The sequence below is a fragment of the Passer domesticus genome, chromosome 2, assembly GCF_036417665.1.
Source record: "Passer domesticus isolate bPasDom1 chromosome 2, bPasDom1.hap1, whole genome shotgun sequence".
Classification (NCBI taxonomy): domain Eukaryota; kingdom Metazoa; phylum Chordata; class Aves; order Passeriformes; family Passeridae; genus Passer; species Passer domesticus.
Genome location: NC_087475.1, coordinates 122117733 through 122145663, shown reverse-complemented (window position 1 = coordinate 122145663; position 27931 = coordinate 122117733). Strand labels below are relative to the sequence as shown.

Below are 27931 nucleotides of genomic sequence, written 5' to 3'. Positions count from 1 at the left end.
ATGTGCTGCCCCAGGGGCGTCTTGGGTGAACAGTCTTGTCTTTGCTGCTCATCTCCACCTCACTGTTGCCTGACTTTTGAGGATGTTTTAAGAATCAAAGCTTTGATGCATGTTGTGACCCTTGCATTTAAAGAGGAGGAGGTATCTGGTGTGGAAGACTTTGCTGTTGGTGGGTGCTGTGGCCTTGAATAGAAATGTTTGTGCCAATAACCGAGGGGTGAGCGGTCCTATTATTCTTAAGCTTTAGCTGAGCATGCTTTTGAGAATGTAAAATTATGTTTTGCCATTAACCTTGAGACAAACATTTGGAATTAAGGCAGTCAAATGCTTTGATGCTCTGAAAAGACATATCCCTATTTTAACTCTTAGTGTATGCATTTTTGTTCTCTTTTTCTAATGAACTGCTATTAACCTAAATTGGAGCCCATGGAGATGATGGAAAAGGAACTAATTGGAATTTATGAAATTTTTTTAAAAATGAAATAGGGAAATAATCTGTAAAGGGTTTTGGTGTGGCACAAGAGAGGCTGGGCAAGAGTACTAGGTTCCTTTTCTCTGTAGTTGTTTGTAATTAATAACAGCTTACAGAAAGGTTGTGTATACTGCTGGAAATGCAAACCCTGCAGCACTAGCCTTTTCCCACAAGTATTTTCCAAAGTAAAACTGTCCCTTTGTGACAACTCTTTCTACTATAAGCTTGGAAAGAAACAAAAGATTCAGCAGAGTGGCACCTGTGGTATTACTGAGAAATTGCTCCTGAAAGGATGCTGCAAACTAATGAAATATTTTTAGTATCCTTCTGACTCTTTCTGCTCTCCCACTGTTTAAAACTGACTTTTCTTTATGCTTTCTTGGAGAACTTGTGTATACTGACCTTTAGAATGTGCTGCTTATTGATAATGACCCAACATGTATTTAAGAACATTTATTTTGCTGAATACTAAGCTGAAACACTAAAAGTTTTGCAGAAAAGACCACAAAACATGTTGTGCATTAATTATTTGATGTAAAACCCACCCAGTAGAAAACTATTGGATGACTATTTTTTATCTAAAAAAATGGTGAATTAATTCCTTTGTTTCCATCTATGGCTTTTTCTTTCCCTGTTAAAGTGTCTTTATCTGAACCCATGAGTTTTCTCACTTTAAGCCTTCTGATTCTCTCCCCCATCCCACTGTGGGGGAGTGAGTGAGTGGCTGTGTGGGCCTGGGCCGGGCTCGTTAAACCACGATCCCCCGAAGTGCAATTAGAAACAAAGATTGGTTGGGACAGAAACCTGTGATTGCTTTAACATAAAGGTCATGAGAGAATGTCCAGGGAATGTTCATACTTGTTTACAAGTTTATTACTATCATGCTGCTGTTGTGGTAAACTCCTTTTCTTGAAAGGTGAGAACTGAAGAAGAACACAGTGTTCTCTTCTGTCTAGGTTTAAGTGAGTCACCTGGTTGATGCCTTTACAGCAATAAGATAACTGCCTGATAATGGTTTGTAGCTTTTTTTCTCCCCCTTCTCCTTGACTCGCTTAGAATGAAAACTGCAGGATTAAAACATGCAAGAATGGTGGTGGAAATTCTAATTTTCAAGACTGGCTTAATTTCAGAATAGATGTAGGTAAATGGAATGCTGCGTGCAATTAATGTGCTTAAAATTCAATATCTATTTCTGATGCGTTGGGGAATGTTGGGGTTTCTTTTCCAAAGCTTGCTCTGAAGTCTGGAAATAGAAAAGCAACTTTTTCATTACAATGTAAGGCTGAACATGCTAACTCTACCTCTATGAAACTTTGGCAATGACTTATTTTTATAACCCAATAAAATTGAATGCATTTTTTTCAATTTGTTCTGCTTGCATTGTTGCAAAGTACTCCCACTTTTTACGCCCTCAAGAGTGAAAAACAATTCTTTGTAAATGCTTTTCACTGAACCAACAGTTAGATATAAGTTACACTACTTGCTTTAAGCACCTGTCCAAGGATATGCACTGCTAATAGCTTTTTCCTAACAAAACTTAATCAATAAACATTAACTGGGGAATTGGAGAATGCAGATTATTTGTTTTATTGTGTATCACTAAATAACATTTTCAAGTTTGATGATCAGCCTACCTTCTGAATTTAAATTTCTGCCAAGCCTGATTTATTATTGTGGTTTTTTTTTTCCTCAAAGTGGTTCATATCAACATCAGGGTGGATTTTTCTACTGTGCTGATATAGGAGTTAATACATTTTATCAAAACTTACAGAACTTGGTCAAATATATGCAAATATCTTATTTGTATGCAGCAGAATTTGCACACTCAATTTTGTGAATGTAAAACCCAAACGATGCTATTAGAATTTTGCTCAAGGCTGCAACGCTACAAAAGAAACTTGGGAGATTTAGAGTTTTGCCAAGTTTTTTTTTTTTCCTGCTATCTGTAAGTCTTGATGCAGCATGTATACATCCACCTCTCTGTGTGAAATTTTCAATATTCTGTTACACTCTGCCTTCATAGCAACATCTGTCTGTGCATAAATTGGTCAACGATTCTTGTGTTTTGCTCCAAATCCAGCACTGTCACTCCTCCAAGCTCAGGCCAAGGTGAGAGTTAGGAACTGCACTGGGGCTGTTTTGGGGTTGATGTGCTGTCAGTAGCTGCAGGGAAATGTAAAGGCTGCTTTGTAGCTGCCCTGGGCTTTTTTTGGGCAGCCTCTCTGTGAGGCTGCAGTGCCTGACTCTGCCCAGCTCCTCCTTCACCACCTGTGTTCAGGAATCCTGTCTCATCCTAGTGAGTTCTTGAAGTGGTTCTTATATTAGTCTCTGAAATATTTATCATTTCTCTCAGCAGACAACTTGCTTTTTTTTTTTTCCCCCTCTCTGAAAGATGTGCTGCAGTCAGGACCCCTGAATCCTCCACAGCTGGAGGGGATCTCACTGGGCTTTGGAGCCTGTGGGATGAGTGTCTGCCTTGCCCATGGAAAAGCAGCCCAGCTCTTCAGAGGAGCTGTTCTCTCCTAGGACTGCTGCAATAGCCAGGGATCACTCACTGATTATTAATGCCTACATGAAGATTAACTGTCCTAATTTCTCTTTTCCTGTGATAAAGTTGGAATTAACTTGTTTTCCGAGGAGGAGCCACACAATCCCCAAGTATCTGTTCAGGTGGAAGAATTCATTGTGTGGTATAACCTGGAGTAGATGCGAAATGATCAGCTGAACTTGCCTGATATGCAGAGGAAAGGAATTTTGCTTCAGAAAGGCCTTAAGATGTGGAGGTGCTGATGGTCTGGGTAGGGAATTATGGTTTACAGAGCTGATCTTTACCTTAAAGTTCTCCTGGTGTCCTTGTGCAGGGTAATATCCAGTAAGTAAATACAACATGTGGGGTTTTTTTTCTTTCATCCATGGTATGTATAATTTTACTTTGAGTTCAGTGAGTTTGTTAATTACCTGCAAGTCTGAAGTTACTTACAGACAGCTTTAATGCAAGGTAAATAAAGCACTAGGCATAATGCAACTTTTGGATAATAGCAATGATAATTTTCAAGCAATATGGAAGTCTCTTGACACTGCAAACTGGTTGTTTGGGTTTTTTTTCAATTACAGCAGAAACATAATTTTTCTGTATGGTTGCTATCTTAACTATTTGAAATGTTTAATAGCTAACACTATAAATAAAAGCTGATGCCTTCACATTAGATTGGGAAGTTTGCCTTTAATAATAACAGTGATCCTTTCATGATGGGGGTGTGTGTGTGTGCAGGGTTTGGTTGTACAGCGTGATGTGCAAAGCCAGGGTTTGGCTGGCACTGTGGTGCAGGAGCAGTTAAACCAGAGATAAGATTACTTTTATTTTACTGGCTGAGTGCTTTAAGAGCTTGTGGGTCAAGCAAAAGGCAGTTAGGAGGTAGTGTGCCATTTTTCCTGGGGTGGTAATTGACCTGTTTCCTGGGACAAAAGCCTCTGTGGATCTCAAGCTGTGGTTTTGCATGTTGCTAGCTGCTGAAGCACAGCCCTGAGGAGGGGGATTAGAGGATGCTTTGGATAAGTTAGGGCAAGGGCAATGCCTGGAGGAAAATTCTGAGAGTGAAAGATTCCCTGGCTTTAGTGTTCTCCTGGCAAAAACAAGGAGTCTTGGCTGTCTTGTAATTGTCATTGAAGAGATTCTCTCTTTTTCCCCCATGTGAGAGCTCACAGTGTTTGAGCAACAAAATGTTGGTTTAATCTTTGCTCCTTAAGTGTCTGTGTGGTTCTTCTGGAACCACACAGCCCTGGAGCGTCAGGGGTGGTGTTGGCAGAAGCAGCACATGATTGAGATACAGTCAACGTCTCCTGCACCCAAAATCCTCTCTTGTAAATGCACACACTCCCTTTAGCCTGTGAACAGTTCTGCTTGCTGACTAAGCGCTTGTGCTTCTCCCCTGCTTCTCTCTGAATTCCTCTTGGCTGTAATCTGACAGTCACCTGCGGAAAGGGAATAAACGTTGGGATATTTCTGCTTTTGTGTAACAACCACAAAATACAGCTTGCAGCGCACTCCATATTTGACTGCTTTGGAAGGAGGGAAAACTTGCTTCTTCAGGGAGACAGATGCCATTTGGTATACAGGATGTTTGTGATAAAGTAAAGAAACACTGCACTCATGGGGACCTTTACTTTCTTTTCTATTTTTGAATATGGATATTTCTAGCACAAAAAACCCCTCTGCCTACAATATGGGAACAGAAAAAATGGCAAGAATTAAGAATTTAAGTCTATTGAATAAAGAGAATCAAAACTGTAGGGGAAAAAATTAAAATAGAGGCTTGCAGGATGGTGACTTGGAGATTTAAGAGGGAAGAGTTTTCTCTATGAACTGTTAACAGCAATGTCACTGTGTGAAAACCACAGGGGTTGGTTTCAAGAAAACAGATTTTCTGCTATTGATGGGAACTGTTTATCATTTTGGGTTTGGGTTTTGGTTTTTGGGTTTTTTTTGCTACTTGTATACACAAATTTAATTAGTGACAATAAAATGTGTCTTAGCTCAGCTGATATCTGCAGTATCCATTTCCAGCAAATAGTTGTCACTCCTGTTCTTCACTCAGTATAATTATTTTTCAGCAATATAGTCTCTGCCCTCAGTTTCACAGCACCATAGGTGAGGATATCACAGAGATATCTCAGCATTGTGCACTTTGTCTGTTTTATTATTGAAAAGATGTCATATTTGGGTTAGCAGTAAAAGGAAAACAGTTGAAAATGTATGAAAGAGCAAGAGGAGATGGGGAGGCTCAAAGTAGTTGAGGACAGATTTATCATTTTAATGATATTTTATGGTGTGCTTCTGAATATGCATCAACAGGTTGTAAATAATCCAAAGAGAGGATTTGCAAGGGCTCTGAAATGCTCTCAGTATCCCAGTTCAATTTCAAGCTGTGACAAATAAGCATAAATACTGCAGGCAGCGTTTTGCTCATCTCTCTAACATTCAATCACTTATAAAACAGACTTAAAAGAAACAATGCTGTGAAACCTGGCTTAACTGACCACTGGGAAGGATGACAAAAAGTGGGAAATATTTTTTAATGGATATTTTATAATTCTCTGGAATGCTTCATGGAAAATGCTTTTTTGATATAAGGGTGATTTCTTGCATAATCCTAAATGTATGGAAAATATGACTTATAGAAATAACGGCCCAGTTTTCCACCCACTAAAAAACTTTGTAAGCAGCAGTAATTTCACAGTGACCTCTTTCTCTCACTGAGGTCTGCTGGCTTGTGAGGATGTTTGAAAATGGTAGTGATCATGAATTTGCGGAAGGAATTTCTCTTGGGTGTCAATTCAGACAGGACTTAATTAGGAAATAAAACTCTCTTGGGTCCTGGATAAAATTTCTGGTCATAGTTGGGAATGGAGAGCCACCTGCAACAGGAAATAGTGGGTCCTTGTAGTAGTAAGGCTTTTTTAGGGGTAAGTTAGGACTGAGCACAAATATTCTGACTGCATCATATAACAAGGATTTGTTTCTGTGTAACCAGTGGAAAAGCTCTGGCTACTACTCAGGATGGACAGGTGTTTGTTTTCATGCTTTCCAGAGGGTTTCATCATATGGGGTTTGCTGAAGTGACACTTGTACATCTCTTTAAAAGACCCAAAATCAGCTGGGTTTATTTATTATTATTCTACTAATAGTAGAAGGCAGAGAGTATTCTGTAGTCGGACAAATGAAGAAGTCTTAGAAGCTGGAATATTTTCAGATTCATGTTCCAAATGAAAAATGCTTATTAAACAAATTGATAGAAACTCCTAGGTACAAAATGTAAATACACTAATGCACATACAATGCTTGAACACTTTACATTATGGTTTCGAAAGCTGCACTTCCAGAATGGCACATAAGATTGGTGAGCATCCTTCTTTCTAATGACTATTGATCAGCTTTGTGCTTCAAAGCTCCAGTTCCTCTTTTGGGATAATTAATTACTGGTCAGACACTGAGCACCTGAAGCCTGCAGTTTCTGGAGACACCAGGTTTTCCCTCTGCTCTGCAGTGGAGGGAGCACTGCCCACTCTGGTGGGCTGTGGGAGTGTTTGTGAATGTCTGCAAGGGACTGAGGTGATGGAGGAGTGGCAGCCACCTTCCCCAGTGCCCTGTAGGGGGAGGAATGGGGAGAGAGGGAACAGTGTGAGGGCCAAGGCATTCAATGCTTAAGGAAAGGGATTTATAAATGGAGTTTTAAACAAGTCCATGTGCTGGCAGACAGAGCACTTAACCATGAAACACATAAATCATACAAACCTTTCTCATCATCAAGTTCTGGATCCACCATGATAATTTTGCTGCTGAACCCCATTGTGAGATGGTGTAGCAACCACCTAATTCTTTGGTGTGCTTTTCATTTGCATGTTCCTGAACACCTCCAGGGTGCCAGCCTGGTTCTGAAGTGTCCATGGAAACCTGAATGGACCAGAGGAGGCTTTCACTTTGTTTCCCATGGAGTGGACTCCACACACAGGAATGTGCTTCCTGTGAGCTTCCTAAACTTCTTGCAAAGTGTGAATGTGCATGAACACACACTCAGCTGTCAATTTAATAAGAAGCTGACATTTTAGTTATGAAAACCCTGATCTGTCCAGTGTCTTGGATGTCTAGATGTGAAATCTATTATGAAGGTAAGTATCTGCTTCTATGCCAGGAATTAAATCACACTGCCTTCATAAAACCACATCACAGAGAAGTTTGATGAAGTGCAATCCATTTTTCAAGGCAAGGGCATGGTCACTTGGCTACAGTCAGTGTTTGAAAAAGCAGCTGCTGCTGCTTCATCTGTGAGATGGGCTGGCAACATTAATTCTGTAACCAAATAAATGAAGATATTTGCAAGAGCTTTTGGTTTTCTCCTTAGAATATCCAAAGGTCACACAGCTTCTTGAGGGTTGACTTCAGGCAATGTTGTTTATTGGTTTAAGGACAAAGTTTCATCCTTTGTAGAAAGTGCCCTTACTGAAGATGAGTAAAATCCTGACATGACAAAGTTCATTCTTGTTGTGTTATGAAATTCTGCTGCTTGTGCTGGGTGATTCAGGGAGTGCTGGCATGTCTTGCCATTGTATAACACCCCTTTCAACCATGGTGTGTTGATTTCTCCTGTGGACGCAAGCAGGTCTTTAGAAAGACAAATGGTGACAGATGCTTTTCAAAGTTTGCCTGAGCTCCAGACATTCAGTGAAATATGAATTTGTAAACTCATGAAAATATAGGTAGGTGAATAAACAGCTGTGCAATATGGAGGAAGATGGGAATTAATTGTGCTTGAAGGTGTTGATTGAAAAATAAAGCAAGCCAAAGCAGTTCAAGGTCAGCCAACAACTTTTTGCTTCCTTTTTTTCCTTCACTGAAGATTTATTTCTTTCTGACCTGAAATCTTGAGCTCTCAGCTTCCTTGAAGTTCAGATTGTGACTCTAAGCTGTTGAACAATATGGTTTGTATTTATTTCTTGTGCTGATAAGAAATCAGGCTGTTACTCCTTATCAGAAGGATTGAACAGCAATGTGGTAAATGTTAGATTAGATCAATATTTTGAAACTGTCATTTGCAGCAGGAGGCTGCTGTGAAACCACAGGGCAACCCCAGATTTGTTATGTTTGTTGTAATTCTAACTTAGTTACAGGATTTATAGTTAGCTGAGACTTACATTGCTTTATGCCACATGTTATACCCTGCTGAACCTTCTTGTAAAAATCAAACAGATGTTTCCAAATATATGGGTGATTAGGTTTGCTCAAAATTTTGCTGTTCATCAATTTTTATGCACAATATAATAGCTTTAATGGACTTTAGGTTGAATTACAATGGCAGAGGTATTCTGGGTGGAAACTGAAAAATATGCCCATAGAACACTAATGCTGCTTCATGGATATAGCACATGCTGAAATATCAGTCATGAATAAATGAGGCTGGACCTTTACAACTTTGTTGATCCTGCAAGATCCTAAATATGGGAAATTCAATGGCTCTGCTTCATGGAGATCACTTCCTGAAAGTATTTAGACTCTCAAATACAATATAAATATAGAAATTTTTATCTTCTGCATTCTGATTTGATAGGGACTTTTTTGAATGTCAAAGCTTTTCTCTCCACTGGCCCCTGTGTATACGACATGGTGACACGGACATGTCCTCTCTGGTGAGAACCTCTTTGATGTTGGTAGAGCTGATTTTCTGATGCTTGGTGGCCACTACATAATTTGCATGAATAAAAATGTTGTTTCCAGCTCTATGTCCAAGTGCAGTGAGATGCAGCCTTGGCCTTCAGCAACTAAGTCATCACTGAGTCTCTTTGGAGATGTGGATGCCTGTTTTGTCTTTGCTATAAAGGAATTTAGATTTTGAAGACTTGTATGGATGTGCACACATCTTTATGTTGTATCTTTTCTTCCTAGAGAAGTTTGTCACCTGTTTCTGGAACTCACTGATGAAGTTCATTTTATGTAACTGAAATATTTTAGTCCTCTTCCAGTAGCAGTAACATATTCTACCACTTAAGTCCAAGAACAATTAAAATAAGTAATTCTCTCTTTATTTATACAAATATAATTTTATATGAATTTAAAATATACTTGGATAATGGGGAAGGGCTCATTGCCACTGGTATTCTTCCACTGCAAGTGACACATCCACTCAGGTCTTATCAGAGGTATTTGTTTTAAAGTCTTATTTAGTGCTGCTGTTATTGGCTGTGTTAAGAACCTTTTCCTGTCATTCTTAATGCAATGAATTATTTGTCAGCAAACCTACTGCTGAGTTCTCCACCCATGTACCCAGAAGGATAAAGTAGCGGGAGGACTTTGCAGGGTCTTCCTGCACTGTGTTAGTAAAGGGAAAATTCAAGTCTGGTTCATACTCTGAATTGGCTGTGCTAGCTCAGTTTTAAAGGTTTTCTCTACTTATAGAAGGTTTCTCCATGAGCAGAAAGGAGCCAAGCACAACAGCCAAAAATTATTTTGGTTTAGCTTTACAATAAGCAGCAACTTCTATGTGTATATATTGCTTTGGGTGCATGGAATAATAGGAATAGCTTCTGACTTTGAGTACAAAGTAACTTTCACAAAGGGAAGAAATGTTGAATTTTCTTGTTTTGCTTGCTTTCTTATATCAGTTTTCTCCTTCTTGTTCCCCAAATCCCTTGTTTGTTAGTTTTCCCTTTTACTCTGTTGCCCCAATGAAATTGAAATCCTTTCTTACAAGACTGGTGAGACAGAGGCAGATTTGCAATCACAGTAATGAGATGGCACAATTTATTATGAGTGATAGCATAATTACTAGGAGATGTGATTTATTACAGAAAGCTAACTAGATACCAAGGCTGTTGGCATGAAGTCTCCTCCTCTTCACAAGAAGGACCAAAATACAAACTTGCAGTAAGTCAGCAGTTCTTCCCCGTTTTGACTTGGCATTTGCAACAAAACATTTTCTATCTAATCCAGCTCTGGAACTAGCAAAAAGCCAAGTTCTTTGAGAAATTTTAGTAATGATCTGGAACAAGAGGAAATTATGCCAAACTTTTCATCTTTATATATAAAAACCTTCATAAAGGGTTCTAAAGTTGCTGTACTTACAACTTTGTAATTTTTCATGTTTGGCATGCACTAAGCAGGGCTGCAATGGTATCTGTATAAAATACTTCTACCTCACTAAAAAACATGACATTTTTCGACTTTGGTTTATTAGTGTAACACTTCAGTTATAAATCATCCAGATTCTGCACTTTGTGAGAATTTTGCTCCTTTTATATGGAGAGGAACAATTTTATTTTTTTCTTATGAGAGATCTTGCCAAGAACTTCTGCTCTTTCAGTATTTGCCAAATGTTTTCAGTCTCACCTTGATATATTGGCTACAGTTCTGAGATACTCCAAAAACCTCAGCCTGTAAGTAATTAGTGAGGCCACAATTACCTTGCTGTTTTCCATCTGTTGACTGCTCTTCTAGAGTCACTTTCACAATATTCACTAACTCTGGCATGTTTAATTTGCTTTATGAGTTGTGTGACAAGAAATAATCTTGTTCACTGCACAGGAAAGAGCTTGTGGTGCTTGTCTGCTGTGTGTGGCATTAACCTCAGCCACAGTTACCCCTAGAATGGGTTTAGGGTTAAAATGGGGGAAAAAAAAAAGATGAATCAGGGAAAAATATGCCTGAACAATGAAATGGTTTTGAAGAAGTTTTCATAAGACAGAAAGCAAGATAGAATGGTATTTTGTTTTGGTGCATTCAGTCATTAGACTTCACACCTGAAAGCCCCTGTCTGATACCTCTGCTGCCTGTGAGGCATTGATAAATTATGAGTAAAGCACCCCATTAATTCTGGATGCAGTGAAGAACCTTTGGAGCATTGTCAGGAGATGAATGTATGGTTCAGACATCAGAGATCATCAGTGTGTCTCCAAATCTCTTTTGTGGCCTTTTTGTGTCTCTAGAATAGGTGAAAGCCCTACTGTTTCTGCCCTCACCTGTTTCCGGGCTTTTGAAATGTGTGAAATTCTGATTTTGGTCATGCTAATGTGAATGGATAGATAGTAAAATGTGTCAGAGTGTTGTTTGAACCTAGTGGTCCCTTTCCTGTCTGCTATGGCTTGTATAGATATGAACCTAAGGAGTTGTGGATGAAAACCCTTTATCTCTTCAAATTATTTTTTTTTCCTAGTTCAGCATCACTGTGTGCTCACCCTCACTGTGAATATTGGTAAACACAATTTTGTCATACTTGAGTGTGGGTCTAAGGGGAACCTAAATCTTCTATAACAGGAATCCACTGATCTTCTCCACATAACTGCACCCACTTTTTCTTGGAAGATGTACAGATGTTTTTTCAATGTTTTCAGTTTAATACAATAGAAGTTCATAAAAAACCTTTTCTAAGAGGGTTAAAGAGAATTTGTGTTGATTTAGTATAATAATTTCACAGTTTTTTGTTGATAGTGATTAATCACATTCCAGGGCTAACCAGTTTTTCTTCCCAAAATATGTTTATGAACACTTAATAACAACATGAATTACCAGATGGAAGATCAATTTTTACCTCTATGTTATATTCTGATCACTGGAAGATCTGAAAGAATTACGTGTAGCATGGAGGGAGGATGGTGTTGATGAGTGCAATGAATTGGAGAACCAGAAATTTCCATTTTGAAATAGAAGACTTAAAGCCTTTTCTCTTAACTGAGAAGCTGTATCATTTAAATGAAAATTAGTGTGTTTGGATATTGGTTGCAAAAATAACTTAGTGACCTTTTCTTCACAAATGTGTTTTAGGGTTACATTTTTCTTTTTGAGAAGGAATAATGTTTTAAAACGTTTTTAGGGAGACATTGCAATTGGCGTTTCTTCATCTTAAGCTCTTAAGAAAATGAATACTGCTGTGTGTTGTGTGTGCTGCTCAGTACTGTCAGAAGGTTTGGACAGCAGAGATGTAGCTTTGGACTGGAAGTGGCTGCCAATTTGAAGTAGTTAGCAATAAAATAATTTGCAAAATATTTCCTCCAGTGAATTTTACTTCAACAGGATTGTCTGGTTTGTTGTTTTGTCCAAGATAAGTTACTTCATGCCTGAAACAAAAGGTGCTTTTCTTGCTGTCAGTTAATTGTTCCATTTTGAGCTTTTTTTTAACTTGTAGGAGTCTTCTAGTGCAGTGTTCATTGGCTTGCTTGTATGTAAATTAATTCAGTTCCATCTCTGTGAAGAAAGTGAAAAAAATTCTTTCTCTCCAATTAACAATTTGGAAATTTTTCTAGTTACTGCTTTTCAAAATAATAAAAAATATGGTGCTTCTAATTAAATTTCCCTTTTTAACATTGTATTCTGCATGCAATATTTTGCTTGAATCTGTCATGTTTTCCTACTTTTGTTACAGCACATGCTACAATTTGTTCCTTTCAATCTCAAGTTGTCAAATTAATTAGCTTGATTACACTGTATGTCATCAGACTAATAATGCACATCCTTGTCTATATCTGGATCTGAAAAGAGTGGTAGTTCAGCAATCAGTATCTGTGGAAATAGTTTCACATTTTACATCAGAGAAAATATTTTACCTGGAGATCTTATGCTAATGATTTGGAAAAATCTGAAGGTTGAACTGGTGGGTAAAGAATCCAAGAGCTGATATGCTCATGCCAACATCTGCAATCTGGAAAACTGTTTGCAAAAACCATTTGCTGAATTTGTAGATGCCTCAATTGGGGAGCAATAAAAAGCCTTTTCACTTTCATGGTTCTTGGCACTATTTTCTAGATTGACTTGTAAAACAAGAGGTCAGAGCCTGGTGGAGTGTCTCCAGTACCAGTTTTCTGTGGTGTTGGAAGGCTGAGGCTGTGAGGTTTCAGAGCCCACCTGGCTTTCAAACACTCCTGGCAAGGCTGGGAGCTCCAGACCCTGGGTGTGAGTGGATAATCTTGCTAAGTGACATGGGAGAGAAACCCTGGGTAGTGGATGTGTTGTCCATGGTCTTACTGAAAACTATACTTCAGCAGAGAAAATGATATCAAAATAGGGTAGATTCTGCTTTAATCTTTGCTATTAGTGATTGACTTCTCCCTGATGGGGAAGAGATTTGCTTTTGCCTCTCAAGATGCTCTTACCTCTCTTCCCTGAGTATGTGAGAGCCTTCAGCAAAGTCCTCATTGCTTCTGTGTGGACCTTCTGAGATGTTCTGGTAAGACTTGCAGTCAGACTGGAAAGAGAGAATGAAAAAACTTGTAAGAAAATGAAAATCACAGGGCTATGAGCAAAAGGAAAGATACTGAAAAAGGCTTTGAAAGTCTATTTTTGTGCCACAGCAGCATTTTAACCATGTCTAAATGGTTATGTTGATTCTGAGGCCTGGGTTTGTGCAGGTGCCCTTTTTATTAAATAAATCTGTATATCTTTACTGAATCTTTAGGATTCTACTACAGTTACTGAGCAAGAGCCTCATGGAGAATCCAGTTTTTTTTTTTTGGAATTAAACAGGGAAGAGTGTCAGTTTGCTTTGTCCCACTGCTGGTGTCATGGCATGGGAGAGGTGACTATCTCATAATACCCAACAGAGCTGCTTGCTTGCACAAGTAACTGCAACTTGTTCAGTTTCTTTTGTACAGCTCACAATCACAGGGAGCATTACAAAAGGAGCTATTGCTAAACAGTTGAAAATCTTCCACTGTATTTCAGACATTTGAAGCTGAAGGTTAAGAAGAGGTAGACGTGGCTTATCCACAGCAACAATACAAAACAAGTGTCTGTTGTAATTCAAGTGATGGTGTATCCATTTGTGAGCAGCTGGCACACATTTGTGAACTATCCATTTATCAGGAGGGATATGGAACTGAACAGACACTTACATGCCCCTTTCTCCTATTTCTAATGATGTGCTCTCTGCATGGACTTTGTCATCCTTTCAGGAAAGGGGAAGAAGAAAATCTGAAGATGGTACTGGCCAGGAATTCTGTGTGATCACAGAAATGTGGTGTTAGCTGCTGCAAGCTGTTGCTCTGATGCAAATGTTGATAGAGGGATGGTATTATCTTCCCTTTTGCTTAAGCAGCCACAGGAACTGTTTTGCAGAAGAGAAGGGTGAATTTTTGTAATATTTTAGTCACTTTCAAATCCTCCACTAGGACTCTGTATACAGTGTCATGGACACCTTTCCTGTAGGATGGTTTTAGTAAATGAAGCCATATCTTTGGTGGCGGACTCAGCCATGCCTGTGGAGTAGACCATGGTTTCCTAGCGCAGGCTCTACCCCAGTGTGATCCACTGGTGTGTGGTAGCCTATTTCTGGCCATAATATATCTTAAATCCTGGCCTGCTGTTCCTGCCAGCTGTGTCTGTCAGCATGGAAAGTATAATGCTGTAGTAGCAGTTCTGCCAGTAGGGAGAATATGGCCTGATGGTGTTTTAAGCTCTGGTCATCCCCAGCTGCTGGAAGAGCATTAATCTAAATGTTTCTTGGTGCTATTCATGTGCAGATGTCTGGTCATTTTCTATTAAAAAAAAAAATCATTCACACTGTCCTGAGAGAAGTGAGATGGGAAATGCCTGTGGGAGTGAGACCTGTCTTCCCTCAGTGAAGCATGGGGGATCCTCTGCCCAGGTCCTGCCCTACAGAACTAGCTTAGGGATTGTCTTGGGACCCTGCCTGGTGGTTGGTTTGCCAGGGACTTCTGTGTTGATTTAATGGTGTTTGGTTTGTGTTTGTAACTAAAGCCAGAGGTTTATGCAGTACATCCCAGGCTCTTCTCCTCCTCTTTGACACTGGGCATAGTGGCTGCTCTGCGTGAATGACCCAGTATGTGGGAGGAGATTTATCAAAATAGCAGGCTTGAAAACATTGCAAAGTACATCTTGTTCCTAGTGATAGTGAGATTTCTAGGAGAAATGAGAGTTAAAGGCATTTGAGTTGATCAAGGGAGAGATGCTTGTTTTCATATCTTAACACCTTAATCTTAACACTGTCTTATCATAGTTTTCACATCTAAACACCATCCTTCCCTTCCCACCAAAACCACAACTTGAGGATTTGCTAATCCTATAAATAAATCTATGATTAATATGTTTAAGCCTTGTATCCTGCCCAAAAGTCAAAACCAGCTCTTTGCTTCAGGAAATACTTCGCGGAAAGCCGATGTGCTCTGGAAAACAACTCACTGAGGGGAGGCAAAGCCTCAACACAGCTTGTGGAGAATTTATGTTCGGAGAGCAAGTGGAGAAACAGAGTTTTTTTTGAGCCAGGAGAGCACAGGCTGAGCAGCATGCTGCCTTAGGCAGAAAGACTCAGATTGCCAGCAGGAGTGTGTGCTGTGCACCATGAGGAGCTGTGTGTGCAGGAGTGGGGTTTAGCAGCTGATCTGTGCGGCCCTTGGAGGTGTTTTGCTCTCCCCACACACACTGGCTCTCTGTCCCCAGGCTGCCTGTCTAAATCCTGCCTGCAACCAGAAGTGAACTTGTGTGGCACTCCTGTGAACTGGGGGATGTTTTTTCTTACTGAGTATTTTGATGCAATCGGTTCTTAACTGGAAAGACATGCTCCAAACACTTCTGCTCAAGGAGAGCATGTAGGAGTTGGACCAAACCCCAGCACTGGGATAGCTCAGGGGAGCTGAGCTGTATATGCTCTGTGCTCCTGTTCTTTAAAAACTGGATTGTACTGCAATTAAATCTACTCTAAAGCACAGCTTGGGTGCTTTGTTGAGCTCAGCTCAAAGCTGGAAGATGGCTTATCCAAGCAGCCTGCGCAGGGAGGGGAATTAATGGAATAACCAACCCCAGTTCTAGTTCAGAGGGCTCCACTGTCAGCCATCTGTATGGGAGGGATTGGTTTTCACAGACTAGGTTGGAAGAGACCTTAAAGATCATCAAGCCCAACCCATGCCCAAACACCTTAACTAAACCATGGAACCAACTGCCGTATCCAGTAATTTTTTGAACACATCCGGGGATGGTGACTCCAGCACCTCCCCTGGCAGGCCATTCCAATATTTTATCACTCTTTCTGTGAAAATCACCTTCCTAATATCCAACTTATGTTTCCCCTGATGCAGCTTGAGATGTGTTCTTTCTTTTGACTTGCTCTTCACTGAATTATGTTTCCTGTTGATGGCCTATGCTATTTTTTCCTCCCCATATACTTTTTATTTTACTTTGCTCCCCCTCAAATCCACAAATTCTTGATGTCACAGAGTATTTGAGGAAATAGGAAAGTAAGAAAGCTTTGATAATGTAAAGTAACAGCTGGAAAAACAACCATCTTGTTTTAAGATGGCTTCATGAACCACAACTATTGCACTTTGTAAGAAAATAGAAAGTTTTACTCTTTGAAGCTGGAACAAGGCTTCCAGATTTCAGCCTATCCTCACAAGGAGCACCTTCTCTGTGAGTTCATCTGCTGTTTTTAGCACTTGTCACTTTTAGTAACTGTTGCCCTCGTACATGTTGCCATGGACAAATGCTGTATTGTCACTTTTTATGTGATCTTTTCTGAGGTGTAGCAATGTATTGCTAGGCCTGTGTATAATCTTGTGCTATAACAGTCATTAGAGAAAGACACATCTACAAATAAGGCTTTCTGACTTATTTTTTTCTCACCTGTGTAACTGGTGATGAGGCCATTACATAAAGATTTCTCCTGGAATGAACCTCTAGTCATCAGAGGGACTGCAAACTGCTTGGAAGACAAGCTTTTAAGCCGTGCATTTGGAAAGATTGCAAGGATTAATATAACTGAACTTGAGAATAATGACACATCAGTGCTGTTGGGATAAGTTATTTTAAAAGTCTGAATCTGTCCGTAAGGCTTACGCGTTCATTTATTTTTTCATTAACATAAGAGACTAAATATCAATCTTTCCATGATAGCTGTGTTTTGTAGTGCTTTGTCAGACAGTTAATTTAAAGCCAGTCATCTTTTTATCCCTATTTGATGGATGCATAAGGGAGTGGAGAACTGCAGGCATTTTGATTTGTGCTTTTGCAGCACTAGCAGTACCTTGAAATGTTACTATTTTTTGCAATTTTTAAAGATGTATATTTGTAAAATTTAGATAAATGTTGGATCACTATGAAGAGAGGGGATATTATAAAATATTTAATTCTAGCAACAGTCTCTGCACCTTCATTTCACTGTGATATCGAGTCAAATTCATTTTTAGTGTTCTTGTAGCAACAAATTCTTTGGCTCAGGAGGTTGGTCAGTTTGTATTCTCCTAAAAGAAAGGGTAAGAGAGCTTCCTCTGTTCTTTCCTTCCTTCTCCCTGCTGCCCCTTCCCTATAATAATAATGATGATAATATTAAAAGAGTAAAGATAATAATAAAAGAGCTTGGCTGTAATACCTAACACACTACACTGAGAAAGACAAAACCTGATGAAATGAGATATCTACCCTCAAGTTTGAAAAGCTTTTAATTTAAAAAGGCATGAGGAGATTGGAGCAATACCTTATAAACAGGAGTGATTTTGCTCACATTCTTATGTTCTATTTGCAGTTTCGTTATATGAAGTAAAGCAAGAAGGGAAAGAGCTACATTGTGTCATGTGAGGAGTACTATGGAAGAAATATCTTTTATTTATGGTACAACAAAGATGATAGAGCAGCAGTTGAAATGGTACTGGTCAGAGAAATGATCTTTCAAGATAAAAGTTAATTTACTAAGTTCTACTTTTTGAAGTAGTAAGACTGAGTCATATGCAAGTATCTACATCTTTACAGTGATTAAAGATAACCATTTTAGCTTGCTCTGCTTTTGAACTGAGAACAGCAAGACAGTGGTACAGCAGCAAAATGATAAGATGGGTATAACACAAAAAAAAAAGAGTAGGAAAGGGAGAGGTGAGCATGAAGCAATTAAAGTTTTAGTTGATCCTTACGGTGAAAAGCTGTTACCACTGAAATGGTGATTCTTCAGCTGCCAGAGCACACATGCTGTTATTTTTACTCTGCTAGAGTGGATGTTGTTATCATGCAGGAAAATATTTGACTCATCATGTCTTTGGGGAAGTTAATGATTTGGGCTATAATAGGACTTGTTTCCAGAAACAAGGACTGTATTTCTTCAGTGTTGTAGTATTTCCAACTCAGTGAATAAACAACCAGAACACCCAGTAATTGATACAGTACTTACAGATTACTGCTGCCTGTCCTTGCAAAACTCCTGCTGTAAAACAAGCCTTTGCTTTTATCAAAGGGACCTGAGGGGAACAGGTTGAAGTGGATAATAATTTTGCTGGCTTGAAGTACCAAGAGGACTTGTTCAGTACTTCTAGTGACCTTACTGTGTCTTCCTGACATCTGAGATGCAGATTCCTGAAAGCCATACAAATGATTGTGGAGTTACAGATTACACCCCTGCCCTGTCTCTGTCCCTGAAATGGGTACTTAGAAAGGTGAAGAAAGTGAATTCCCAAAAGTGAATGGCTACAAAATCAGCCCAACAACTGTCACTTGCCTATGCAACTCACCACTGATGTACTTTTTTAAAAATGTGCTGAAGCTGACTTAAATTCCGGTTTAATTTAATCCAGCCTTCAAAAAAGAGCTCAGGGTGGTTGTAGTTGTCAGTCAGTCAGTGGTCATGCAGCAGATCTGGTAGGGGAGTGGCCCTGCTTGTAGGAATTAGTATGGCATTGTCTTTGAAAGGGACAAAACACTTTGCCTAATCCAGGCTGTGTCAAAAATGGGGTGTCACACTCATGCCTTTGGCCCTTCCTATCCCCAGTGAAAGATATCTGAACTTGGAAATGACTGTTCTTACTGTTGTGGGATTTCTATGGTAGGGTCAAGTAGCTTGATAAGGCTGAGAAAGGTGAGTTCACAGTAGCTTTGGGTTTGTGTGCAAACATGGAAGTGATCCCAAGGAACATCTTGTGCTTGGAGTTGATGCCATTGAAACACAGATGCAAAGTAGAAGACCTAAGGATTCTACTTTATGAATAGATCAGATTCCCATGCTGTAAATAATTTATTTTCACGTAAATGTTAGATAATTATCTTTAATATGGCCATGATGTGAGTTCTTTCTGGCTGAGAGGCCTCCTGTCAAGTCTTTAGGAGATAATAAATTCACCAATGGCAACCTGAAATGATGGAGTAAGTTCAACCTCCCAGCTGTGGTACTCAGCAATAAGAGGTGGTGGTTGCCTTGTCTGCATTTATGTTTTGCCGCATCAATGCGAATCATTCAGCATCTTGACTTTGAGGGTTTGTGCATAAAAAAGTATTAATTGTGAGAGCAGTCATTAGGTACGAACCGCAACTCACTTTAGAAATATGAAGTACCATCAGGGAGAGTGTTCTAGTGGTGCTTAATTTTTGCAAATCTTTAGAGCAGGTCAACAAACAATGCACCTGAAAGTTGATATTACTTTCTCATAGTGGCTGCTTGAACTGGTAATGGTTCAAATGAATTAATCTTTCAAACAGGCTTGATATTGATTCTATTTTTCTCTTCTTCAGCCTGGAAAAGAGAGAAACCTCATCACAGTCTGCAACTTCCTTATGTGGGAAAGATGAGGAACAGGCACCATTCCCTTCTCTGTGGTGCCCAGTGACAGAACCCAAGGGAATAACTCAAAGTTATGTCAGGGGAGGTTTAAGCTGGATATTAATAATGCTGCTGTGATGCAGTCTTCGTTCTAGTCCTAGATTTTAGAGTAGTCTTAGCTGTTTGCAATTCCTGAGTGACACAAGCCAGAGTTGAACATTATAATGTGTTTCAATTTATTGTTTTCCTTCTGGTTTGACACCATCTCTAGAATAACTGAGATGGTAAGCATCATTTAGCATGAGATGGTAAATGATTTCCAAGTGATTCTATTTGATCAAGCATAAAAGACAAATGCTGATGTTAATGCATTGAACTGATCACTATCTTGTGTGGGTGAACTATGGCTTAGTTTCTGCATGCTACAGCAAGAAGATATTAAACTGAAATCTCTGCTAACAGTTCAATAAGCCAGGACTTTCCAAGGTAAACAGCTCACTCATTTACTTCAAGAGATGTGCCCAGAGTGCTGTTTCTTGTGCTTTCCCTGTAGCTGTAGACCTTAATACACTGCCAGGTGAAGCAGGAGGAGAGCTGTGCTTCTGTAGGCAGATAGGAAGAGCTCTGATGCAGAAATCCATCTGAGAAGCAAGTGTCCAGTGTTTTACCAGCTGATGCATGCTGAGTGCTCCCAAAACAAGGAAATCGTTTTTCTGATGTAGCCAAGCAGGCTTAATTTTGTTTGATTGCTTCCCAGAAGTTTGGTTTGCTGTCATTCTCTCACTTTCTGCTGGAGTTTGCTTTTAGTTTGTGTGACCAGAGTGCTCAGACTGCAGCTCTCTCAAGAATCTGGATCTATGTGTGCTGCTGAGGGTGTTTCTTTCACTCCAGCAGTTTTGTGTTGCCTATCTCTCAGTATATAGTGTTTGTCATGGCATCAATTCTGATGTTTCCTCTCAGCTGGGTAATATTTCAGCCTATTATGTGGCTTTAGGGTTTGTTTTTCTTTGTACTCTATGAATTCCAAACTGAAGCTGTTTGGAGAGAGTGGTGAGTGTTTTAGGTGTCCCTGGTGCATTTTCAGAAATGCTCTTTGGAGGGCTTCTATCATGCAGAAAGAAGAAAGGATGGGCTTTCAGTGAAGCAGCTTCCTTGTGAAAGTGCAGAACATGGATTTCCCTCCTCATGTTTCTAAGCTACTTGTTGTCCTTGAAATAAAGAAAAAAACACAGGTCGACACTGAAAATTAATGGCCAGGATATCATGGTGTACTGCGCTGCCAGGACTCGTGCAGCAAGCATCTCTAAGCCTCTCTTCTTTCTGTGCTGCCTCATATAAATAAATATTCCTTTGGCCAATTCCCTTACAGGTCTGCCTGGAGTGCTCATGGATCTGTCCCTGCTGATTTGAACCCTAATTCTTAAAGAGCAAATCTATATGCCCAAGTGCCCAAGGCGCCAGTTTTATCATCATCTGGGATTTACACAGACACTCTCCTTGTTTTTCAGCTTCTCTTCTGGAATAGGAGTAGCTGTAGGAAAAAAACTGAATCCGTCCTGCCTCCTTGCTTTTAACAAGCAACTGCATTTCGATGAAGCCCCAGGGAGAGATTCCACAGCTATAGAACAGATGCTGTCTTTGCTCAGAATCTGGGGTTTTATTTCTTCCTTAGACATTTGAGCTGGCTGCTTATCCTGAGGTGTCTGCTTGTTGCTTCTGTTACAGGAGCAAAGAGCAAAGATCCTTCCTTGAATTCAGAGAAAATGTCCTTCAGCACAAACATCAGTTTGAGATATTGTGGATGCAAAAAACTAGGTGGAAGTCAGTACAGATGCTGAGCTGGATTAAGTGATGACTGAAAATATGTGAAATTCTCTTTTCATCTGAGTGATAGTTGTTGCCTTGGGTAATATTACTTTGCAAAAACATTTCTCTCGATGTAGTCCAAAGAAATGAAGTAACCACAAGCTGTGCTTGTAGAGTATTATTATTATTTTTCTTATATTTCAACATAAAATATCAGGAGACAGAAGGGAAACCTTTTTTTTCTAAGACATAATCAACTATCTACAAAACAAATGAACCATGGGTTGTATCCTTCCTCTGAAATATGAATACCATGCTTTCATAAGAAGGCTTGGGAACAGCTGTAGAAGGAAATCAGTGCTGTATTTGAAATCCCCATGTTAGTGGCAGTCTGGTGGAGTTTGCAATGGTGTGGGGTGAATTCTGAACATGGTGTTGTTTATAAAGGGTCTCTCAGAGCTGCCTGAGGATTTATTGACTGTAAGTGCACTGGACAGATTGATGGCAAGCTTCTTGCAAGGTAACTCCAGCCTTGCATCCTGCTCTTACTAACCCAGCTGGAGCAGCCAACTATCTCTGCAGCACGTGTGGAGTCCAAGTAAGGTTTTGCTTTAGTGGGGTCTTGCAATTACAAAAAGGTTTTTGTGTGCTTCCTGAAAGTTCTAGTTCTAAACTTCCCCCAATCCTAAAATTTCCCAGCTCATGACAGTCATGTTCAAAGGATGCCTTGTAGTCTTTTTCAATATTAAGGTGTTGAGAAAGTTTTTCAAGCATTTTATGGATCTTTCTATTTCTGAAGCATTTTAAAACTCAACTATTTTAAGAAATTGTCCTGGATTTTTTCATTCCCTTTTTAGATGTTTTTCCTTTTAGAAGAAACTTTCTCCCCATGTTCTCCTCAGCTCTCACCTTGTGTTTTCAAATGACCTTCAGTAGACCTAGAAAGTATATTTGGCTTCTGCAATCTCCTAGTTGTGCAACCAAGGCATATGCAAAATGCCTGTAGAATAAAACTCATTTCTATGTCTGCTTTTTTCCTACTGCCCGTTACTTCTGTTTTTTTCTTTTTTCATAACTACAATATTTTACAACTTCTCCATCTTTTACCTTTTTTATATTCCTTTTCAAGCATTTTCATGCAAATGTTTAAATTCCTGAGTCATCTTGTGGAAGTGTTTCTTTGCCTTAGTTCTCATTTTTCTTCTTGCAACACCCTCACTGTGTTGATCTTTTACATAAATTCATGCAGTTATGTGCTCACACAGTGTTATTGCTAGGTAGGTGAAACATGCTAGTCTGAGAAATGAATTTTCTTGGAGAGATCCATCTTGGATTTAGCCAGGTGGATTTCTCAGTGTTGTTTCTGATCATGAAACATTGAAATTGCTATAAAGAGCAACAAATGCCCAATTATGGGTCACCTTTACTCATGCTCAATAGCAACTGGAGACCTTCCAGTGGTGTAGCCATCTACTGCCTGCCTGTTTGTGCAGCTGGATGCCTTTTGGAGATAAGCTAATGGATATATTGGAAGTTATTTCTGTGAGGAGCATTTCTAGACAGAACCATATCCAGACATTGATCCTGTAATAACAAACATCCGGAAAGGGACTTGGAGCTTTGTGGGAGAGGTGTAAATATCCTTGGATCTGCAGAAATGATGCCTTCTGCCTTGAAACTGAGCTGAGCAGCTTTGTGTGCTCAGGGCTAAAGGGTGCCTCGTCATGTGTCTGGAGGGGCTGCACACCAGTGTGGTGGTGTCAGCAAACTCCAGTTCTGCTGTTCAGTTCTTCTTTGTGTCTGTCTTCTCCTCACAATCCTCTGACAAGTGCCAAAGTGTACCAAACATACCAGGGAAACTGATGGAGGACGGGGTCCTAAAGGTAGGTGGTAAGCTATGGGAGTAAAAATTATAATTTCAGTCACACCACAGAAAATAGCAGGTCCAATTTTGAATAGTGCATGTTCAAGTCAGGTTTATTGAACCCTGAGGCATCCTGTTTGCTGCTTAATAGATATGTGCTACACTAAGGAGCTTTGCAAGGATCTGGCAAAATAAAACAACTGTATAGCACATGGAGGATCAAACTGATCCTTGGTGTATGAAAGTTAATGTACAACAGAAGGAAAAATGTGTGCTGTTTACATTCTTTTTTTACTGGCTTCAGCCCACAAATAAATGGTTTGCCACCATACAGAAACATAATTGCCAGCAGGTTGTGGAAAGAACAAGGGAAATAATGACAGTCACCCTCAGTGTGGTGTGCAGCCACCTGGAAAGCAGCGTGTGCTTTCTTAGCCTGCTGCTGACAAGAGTGTAGAGATGGAGGTGGAAGAAGCAAAAAATAATTAGTGGTATGGAAAGATTCTGCTAAGAGGAGGTGTGCAGAGTCTGGGAGCATTCTTCTGGAGAGAAATTGCCTAAAAGAACCACTGAAGCAAGCTCCAAAGTGGATTGTGTGTTGTTGGATTGCTGGGCAATGGAAGTGTTGACACTCTTCTCTCCCCCACTCTCTTGTGACTGCAGAATAACCATTTCAGTTACATGGACAGTCACTTTGTTCAAGAAATGTGACAGGAGGCCCTCAGGATCCTGGGCAGCAGGTGAGGATCGTTGGAGGGGAAACATGGTCACAGAAGTGGAATTTGAACCGGTGATGTGAGAATGCTCCTGCAAGCAAGAGCTGCAGCAGCGCCATGGGTTGGCACAACCCTAATGATTCTGTGAGATGTCTGAGATGTACCTGGTGTCTGTAATTCTGTTGGTTAAACTCTACAACCTCTGTGATCTGCAGCTTCTCTGGAAGTGGCACCTCCAGGTGCCACCTGGCTGGATGCTGCCTCCTGATTCTTGGCTCTTCTGACCTGGAGGGCTCAAAGCAGCCTGAAAGCTGCTTGCATTTTTTAACTTTATTTGAATTGCATGTTAAACAGGAGAAAAGTTCCTTATTTGGCTAATGCTATAATCAGATGAGGTTTTTTTGCTCTAAATTGCCTTTTAATAAAGTAATTTCTAGTCTAGAAATGTGAGGGTAAGTGATTTCAAAGCTTGTGCCCATGGGAGTTGCTGTTCAGCATGGTCCATGTTGCTACAAGATGATGAAGTATGTTCCTACAGGCATGTGAGAAGTTATAGGAAATGGTAGCCCCAAGGTACTTCAGGAATTACTCACTTGGTTAATGGACTTTAGCTTGGACTCTCTGTCCAAGCCAGAGAGGACATGGAACGTTTTTGGACGTGTTTGTAATTTTTTTTGTTTTGTTTTGAGCAATGTGAGTGATTTTTGGCAGGTGTAGTTTATTAGCTTCAAACAAAAAAGTCAATATTTTATAGAAGAGAATAAAAGGCTTCCCAAAAAGTCTCTGAATATGTGTAGGTAAGAATCATGTTTGTTTACACACTGTTGCAAAGCAAAACATGTTTTCCTTGTTTCTGATACTGCTTAACAAGATGGTAATGGCATTTGTCTTTGGGTTTCCATCAGCTTTGTTCCTGGTATACAAAAGAGTTAATCAGCCAAATTACTTAATAGCACATGAACACTTCTGTGACATAACTGCCAAATGAAGTATCTACTTCCATTAAAGCTTCTCTTCATGTCTACACAAAAGATATCACTTTTAATATTTTATTTAATGATTCATAACTGCTTAGGAAGCAGTGTTCTTGGTGGTGCAGTGCCCTTAATAACACAGCTGTCTGCTGCTCTGATGTGTATGTAGTATGTGCATCATATTGTGGACTTTGGTCTGGAGTACTGAGAAAATGAGATAAGAATACCTTGTTTGGTGATAAACTTAACTACCTCTATATTAATAACAACTATATTGTCAGGGCTGTTGTTTAAATCCATTTGACCTACTTCTCCCCATAAAGCCACAATAACAATCTGTAATGCTGCTACATCAACATACTGGCTTCTCATGACTAGCTGCTGTTAACAAAATTCACTGAAGACATTTCTTTAGCATAAGTTGTACTTATATGCTGCAGCTGAAAGCTGCTTTAAGACTGAACATCTGTTTACAATTGCTTCTGCTTTATTACTGCTGTGTGGAGAGCATTGTGAAAGATATTTCAGCACTGTCTGCCTTGCGCCGTCTTCATGAGGTTCGTTCTTGGAAGCTGAGAACAGCCTGACCCCCTGATAACCAGACTTGCCTAAGAGGTTTTAGCCACAGGGCTAAATTTGCTTATCACTTCATTTGTTGGCTGTGAGAGAGGCTGGCTGACCATTAAATGGGATTTTTAGGGCGATAGAGGAGCCCTCCTTAAGCATCCTGGTGCTGCTTCCATGGGTGGTAGGAGGGTCATTGGCTGCCCTCTGTGGGGATGGGCTGGGGCTCTGGGCCGTGGTACCCCTTGGAAAAAGGCAGGGATTGTTGAGAGCCATCCCTCAGAGGGTGTTCAGCCGTGGTTAGAGAGCAGTGGTGGCAGGCAAGGGTGGGATGAGCTGCCTGGGGCACTGTATTTGCTCTCCCCAGGAGGAGTGATTGCCACGGCACAGCCTGAGGCACTTCTGGGGGCTGAGCCAGCTGTTCTGGGCAAGCACTCCTCTCCTGCTGTTCTACCCCACACCCTCCTCCAGTGGAAGCAGGATGACTATAAAACACTTTCTCATCTTCAGATTTACAGACACCTTTTTAACCTGTTCAAAAGCAGGTTTTCACTAGAGTAGTATTTTTAGCTTTTTGTAAGTTATAGTACAGGTGTATCAGAGGAGCATGGAAAATATTTACTTATGTAATTTATTCCATGAAATGAAAAAGGGGTAATATAACTCTCAGAGCTGATGAGTACACTCTGTATGTTTTGGCTCTCCTGAATTGAAATACTACAGGTACGCTGCCTATAGTAGATGGTTCACAGAATTTTTAAAATCCGTGGTTGTTTTATGCCTGTAAAGTGCTCCAGTGCTTGACTAAGATGCTAAGACTCCTCACAGGAATGCAAATATCACCTGATATTTGTTTTCTTATTTTAGCACCCCATCTCTCCCTCAATAAACAGAAAAACTTTTTTTTTTTTTTTTTTTTTTTTTTTTTTTTTATGGTGAGTACTTAATGTCTCAGGAAGAAAATATCAACACCACAAACCCAAGGAAATTAATTCATACCTGACTGCTATGGTGTTTCGTCTGAATCTAGAGGAGAAGAGCTCCAGCTACAGAAATCTTTTCCCTGGTATTGCTGAGTGGCAAGTGCTGCTATTGAGTACGATGTGACTCCTGCATGAGTAATGTCATTACTTGCTTTGCCACATGGATCTGCGCTTGCCTGAGGTCAAAAGATTTGGACTGACGTTGTTGGGGAGATTATGCTCACCAGATCAAGGCTGTAAGTCAGAAAGGAGACACATGGAAATTTGTGCCTTGAAGGTTTTTGTAAGACCCATTGCTGCAGCAGCAGAGTGCCTGTGCCTTTAAGAACTGTGGAACAGATATTGCTCTTGCTGTGTGAATTCGCTGTAGCATCAGCATGAAAGAGAACTTTAGAAAAAGCCTTTCATCTGAAAGCATGGCCCGACTCTTGAGAAGCATTGAAAACTCTCAAGTCCTTCTCAGAATCATGCAGACAGAAGAGGTGCTTGAGCGGCACTGTGATGGTGCCCACTGAGCTGTGTGACTCCTGCCATGGGAAGCTATGGAAACTAAAAGCTGAAGGAATTCATGGTGGTGAGGGAGAGACTGTCAAGGATTATAGGATGCAAAAAAACCAGCACTGCTTTTTCAGGAGGTTTTTTTACCAAGCAGCAGCAGTACTTGCTCGTAGGAAAATGGGCACAGCCATGTCTTGGCGCTCTTTAATCATTAATAATGGATAGCAGTGGCAAGAGGCAGAGAGGGCAGAGACCCCTTATACTTGACCCGATTCAGCATGTAACTGTCCTCTGTTTAAGTAAAAACAAGCTTAAAATCTGCTATTTCACAATATCTTGTTTAGCTGAACTGATAACAGTCAGTTCCCCAGATCTTTGAGTGACTGCTTCATGATTACAAAAAATTGATATTGAGATCCCACCATTGCATTGATCTGTTGCCTGTTCACCTTTTAAACTCTATGGAATTGCCAGGCTGCTGTCTCTTCTAACTCACTGCATTACAAAAATTGAGTTTTATTTATAAGTGCTAAATACCTTTCAGAATGCCAAGCACAAATTTAATACTTTCAGTATAAGCTAAAAATTTGTAATAAGTTTGCAAATAGTTTCTGTTGTTTCAATTACTTGTCATACTGGCAGAATTACAGGTTCTTAAGGCATTGCTTCAGCTTTTCCTGACTCCAGTGGCTGAGGTCTTGCTTTTATTGCTGTTATGAAAAAAAACCCCTCATCTCTAATTTAATGAAACCAAGGAGTGTAACAAATCATTGTACCTAAAATACTGGTGGGCAAAACACTGATGAGGCACTCTGAACACTTTCCTCCAAGCTCTCTACAGGAATCTGGGGAGTTGCAGACCTGACTGACAAATGACTTTGTGCTAGGACAGCTTTTTGGAGATGGTGAATTCTGTGTAATATGGCAATGCATATGAAGAGGGTTGTCTCCAGCAATTGTGGAGACAACACACAAAATCTGTGTTTTGAAATGATTCAGCACTGGGCCTGTGAGACTTTGGGAAAGTCTTGGTACAATAGGAACAAT

The 27931-nt window shown here is 40.0% G+C and overlaps 1 protein-coding gene across 1 annotated transcript in view; it reads left to right on the top strand.

Moving 5' to 3' along the window:
• Positions 1-27931, top strand: part of POU1F1 (POU class 1 homeobox 1) — a 179578-nt gene that overhangs the window by 43971 nt on the left and 107676 nt on the right. The window lies entirely within an intron of this gene.